This window comes from Balaenoptera borealis (assembly GCF_965194805.1).
Source record: "Balaenoptera borealis genome assembly, chromosome: 3".
Classification (NCBI taxonomy): domain Eukaryota; kingdom Metazoa; phylum Chordata; class Mammalia; order Artiodactyla; family Balaenopteridae; genus Balaenoptera; species Balaenoptera borealis.
The window spans coordinates 152,223,878-152,228,843 of record NC_138866.1 but is presented as its reverse complement, the minus strand read 5'-3'; the positions used below and the strand labels follow the sequence as shown (position 1 = coordinate 152,228,843).

Here is a 4,966-nt window from a genome sequence, read left to right as displayed (position 1 = left end):
CTAAGATCCCACATGCTGTGTGGCACAGCCAAAAGAAAAAAAAAGAAGGCAGGGAAGAAAGAGTAGTTATAGAGCAGGAAGAGTCAGTAGGCCAGGCAAACACTGGCACGGTGAGGGAACCAATAGACAAATTCATTTTTGTCTAATAACAACACAAATTGAAACTCTGTGGTGTCCCCATAGTATAAAATTTAACTTCATCTTTGAATCAAGAGCACATCTTAAAAGTTATCACGTGCCAGAGAAAGCCCGAACACACAGGTAGGAGAAGCAAATTGCAATTGGACGTCCAAGTTGATGCACTGGCCCTGCATAGACCTGATGGAGGTGTTTAGGGGCTGGCAACTTAGCTAACCTGGGCCAAATGACAGGAACCCTCAAATGAGCACTTAGGTCCATGAGAGACTGTGTCAAAGGGGTGAGAAAACCTGCTATCAGTGAAATGTTTTCTAAAGCAAATTGTATGGCATATCCTGAAGGTGATTTAAAAAGCAGTAAAAAGGTGAAACTAATACTTATTTCATCTTAAAATTTTAATCCATTTATTTCCATATAGGACATTATGATTCTAATTTAATTTTCTCCTAAAATAGTGAACCATGTATATTAATATTTTTCAATTTTTATCCTACCAATTACAAATGCTATCTTTATCATGTGTGATAGTCTGTTTAGGGGGTGGGTTAACTCAGACTCAATGACTAACAAGGGGAGAAGGGACCAACAAGCTTTGCTTGTCCAGTGCAAATGGAATCATTCCAGAAAGCAGCCAGCGTGGTGCCTGCAACATCTTGGTTTTACATTAAAAAGGGGTACCTATCTCTTTGGGGGAAGCGTCAAAGCTTCCCCCACTGTCTGAAACAAAGACAGTGAAATCTGTTTCACTCCACTGTCTGAAACAAAGTTGCTGGCTCAGAGGGGCCCTCACTTCACAGAGGTTCCCCTAAGAGCCTGGGCCTTGTTCATTGATTGTTCAGCTGAGCTGAAACCCAGGCAGCTGTGGAGAACTGAAAACTGTGTGGTCATTCTGATCAAGGGGCAGACCTCAAGGCTGTGCTCGTAGCTCTGGCTGTTGCCATGGCTCACCTGTTTGGAAACAAGGCTTTCCTAGGCACTTAGAAACCTATAACCTGGCAGAGCAAAGACACCACACACACAAACACACACACTATATATATATACCAAACTGGTCTCCCTGTGCTATGCGGCTGCTTCCCACTAGCTAGCTATTTTACGTTTGGTAGTGTGTATGTGTCAATGCCACTCTCTCACTTCGTCCCAGCTTACCTTTCCCCCTCCCCATGTCCTCAAGTCCATTCTCTATGTCTGCGTCTTTATTCCTGTCTTGCCCCTAGGTTTTTCAGAACCTTTTTTTTTTTTTAGATTCGATATATATGCATTAGCATACGGTATTTTTCTCTTTCTGACTTGCTTCACTCTGTATGACAGACTCTAGGTTCATCCATCTCACTATAAATAACTCAATTTCATTTCTTTTTATGGCTGAGTAATATTCCATTGTATGTATGTGCCACATCTTCTTTATCCATTCATCTGTTGATAGACACTTAGGTTGCTTCCATGTCCTGGCTATTGTAAGTAGAGCTGCAAAGAACTCTGTGGTACATGACTCTTTTTGAATTATGGTTTTCTCAGGGTATATGCCCAGTAGTGGGATTGCTGGGTCGTATGGTAGTTCTATTTTTAGTTTTTAAGGAACCTCCATACTGTTCTCCATAGTGGCTGTATCAATTTACATTCCCACCTGGGAATTTAGTATTTTTTAAATACATATAACAAGCCTTAATTTTCCAAACATCCAGAAGTTTGAAAACTTCTTCAGGAGAAAATACAACCATATTGGAAAAAAAAAAAAAAGCAACTACAAACAAGTGTTCTGGTTTCCTCTCACTCACCTAATATGTATGTCAGTGACAGCAGTTTGTATACCAGTAACACAGTAGGCTGAACACTGAGGTTCAAATGTTCTTCCACTTAAAAGAGCTAATAAATTATGGAAACTGCTCTCTGTATACCTCTCCTTTCCATATCCTAACATATGTATAACTGAAACCACTGATTTAAAAATCATTACATAGCGCTGAACTCTGCCTCCTTCATCAGTTTAAATGAATGCAACTTCCCTTTAGCATTATATTCCAAAAAATACATAAGCCCCAATAATTTGGAGTACTAAACTAGATAACCCGCCTAAAGACACTTTTGACAGAGGTAATGCATTACATATAAAGAGGTTTCCAGAACTTGCTGTCAGAACCTAAGCATACACGGACAACACTGACATCGGCCACTGCGCACACCGTTTTACTCTGCAGGCAGTCCTTTGCCATTGGTCAGCTTTACTAGCTCGAGTCCAGCAGGAAAGCGCACGGTGCACCAGATTCACCAGCTCTTAAGTTGCTACTGTGTTCTCTTCTATACTGAAATGTTTTACTGAGCGAGGCTTTACCCACGACAGGCCAGCAATGTGGAAACTTTTATTGTGCTGTTCTTCAGGCTTTTTCTGAGTCAGCATCTTCTCTCTGGCTTCATCGGGTACAGAAGGATTCCACAGAGAAAAGCTAATTGCATAGAGGTCTTCTACTTTAGGTTGGTCAAACAAAGGAGCAGTGCATACCTTAACACTGTCAACTGAATATCTTTTTCGTACAGTACTGCAGCCTCTGGATTTAGGGGGCTTGCTGTATCAATCTTGTAGAAAACTCTCCTTGCTTACATCAATACTTGCCAAATATTATTATGGATCCACCTCCATTTTGCAAATGCTTTCTTCACATAGAGTTCACCTGAGGTGGAATCAACTAGCAAGTGAAGGATGGGAATATCAAACACCAAACATGGACAGTCACCATCTGGGTACTTATCGGGGATGTAAACTGTAAACTTAAAGACACCATCTTGATAAAGTCCATGCTGTATGAATATTACTCCAAACCACAGTAATGCAGATCAATAAGATGGCTGCACATAGACACCTGGTAGCTTCTGCTTCACAAGCAAGGTAAATTCTGCAAGAAGGGAGTATTCCAGGTAGAAAGGTCTAAGAAGCATGTGTGCCATTTGTTGACTCTGTTGCTGGGCAGGAGATGAAAGCTTAGTTATGGGCAAAGCATTTTGGGGACTAGAAGGCAGCTGTTTCTTCGGAGCAGTGCGTGGAGGACTGGTTTTCACATCCCCTGTTAATGTCTTCTCTTCACCATCAGATCGTTTGCATACAGAGCTTGTAGACATGATCCAGAGAAGGTTCATAACATGTACTCCAAACAAAGAAATTCAATGGTCTGTGTCATCAAACTCTTCCATCCTCAGAATTCACTTTACCTCGGTGTTTTCAATGCAGTGCTCCAGGCTGCCAAGAACCATCGCGGCCCTACAGCATCTCTGGCCTCAGTGTCAGCCCGGCCCCAGCCTACTCCCTGCCAAGCCCAGCCCAAGAGAACTGACATCTTTTTTTTTTTTTTTTTCCAATTAGTTCCTGACCAGGAATCGAACCCACGCCCCCTGCAGTGGAAACTCGGAGTCTTAACTACTGGACCGCCAGGGAAGTCCCGACCTCACTAAGTTTTGATAGTTTTCTAGTTGCTTATACTGGGTTTCCTAGGTAGACGAAAATAATAGTAATAATTTTACCTCTTACTTTCCAATATGTATATCTCTTATTTATTCCAATTTATTGTTTTGGCTAGAATTTCTAGAAATTTATTAAATATATAATAACAGCGGGCCTCCTTATTCCTGATTATCACAGAATTAGTCTATTACTATTATATATAAAGTTGGTTCTATGTTTGAAATAGATTTTTTCTTACGTTAATAAAGCATCCTTTTGCTTTTTAAATGATTGAAATCTCTTTAATGGAGACGGTACAAACTGGGAAGCTCTGTGGCGAGTTGGAAAGCACACCCCCATCCAGAGGTGTAATCAGTTCCAGCCAATGGCTGCCATAGGGGCCTGAGGTGGCCAGACTTGCTCTTTTTCCAAGAGAACGCCCAAACATGGATTTTTAAAAGTAAAAATCTATTGATTTTTAAAGGATGACATTATGCCACTTTTTAAAACACTATTTGGGCCACTTCTGTGAGCCAGATGCAGCCCTCAGACCACCAGTTTACCAACTCTGATGTTTGGGATTGGAAGACTCTGAAGAATTCTAAGCTGGGGGACATCAGGTTTTAGAGAGAATAATATAAATGTAATTTTGGACATGTTAAGCTAGAAATAAAGCAATGAAATCTTCCAGTCAGCAGTTGGAAACATGTGCCTAGAAAATCCCTTTACATTGTTCTAAAAAGACCAAAAGGTTCTATGAGGATGTTAATATCCCTGACGGCTCTTATACATTTGACACCATGGATATCATTCCTCTGACAGCAGCATTTGGTATGTTCCAGGCTCTGCGCTAAGGGATTTATATGTGGTATCTCACTGAAACTCACACACTATGACTTAGTTACCATTACTAGTAAGGAGGAATAAAATAGACAATAAAAGTTATCAGTATGTTCAAGGTCATTTCATATTTGAGAAACATGAATAGGATATAGGGTTACACTAAAACGCAGATCAGAAAGTACACACACGGGACTTCCCTGGTGGTCCAGTGGTTAAGAGTCTGCACTTTCACTGCAGGGGGCTCGGGTTTGATTCCTGGTCAGGGAACTAAGATCCCACATGCCGCGCAGTGTGGCCAGAAGAAAGAAGAAAAAAAGAAAAAAGGAAAGTACACACACAAATACACTCTTAACATCAGTTGGCTTCTTCTTCAAGAGCTAACAAGATGTAAGTATCTGGCATTCTTTTCACAATGGGACATGGTATAGTCACCACAAACGAAAGACAGGGCAGGCTCCAAATGGGATTGTTTGGAACATGATTCCCCCACCCAGCCTGTTACGGACATAGGAAACTGGGGTGTGGATCCCGTGAACCTGGGGTCAGCAGCAC

General features: G+C 41.3%; 2 protein-coding genes and 1 pseudogene across 8 annotated transcripts in view; all 3 read right to left on the bottom strand.

The window, feature by feature from the left end:
- BCL2A1 (BCL2 related protein A1) overlaps positions 1-4,966 on the bottom strand; it is a 410,729-nt gene that overhangs the window by 145,503 nt on the left and 260,260 nt on the right. The window lies entirely within an intron of this gene.
- The window catches only part of LOC309627017 (5-formyltetrahydrofolate cyclo-ligase), a 298,975-nt gene that overhangs the window by 50,303 nt on the left and 243,706 nt on the right, over positions 1-4,966 (bottom strand). The window lies entirely within an intron of this gene.
- Positions 2,414-3,270, bottom strand: LOC309627015 (AKT-interacting protein pseudogene; annotated as a pseudogene). The gene has a single exon. The product of its transcript is annotated as an AKT-interacting protein pseudogene (transcript).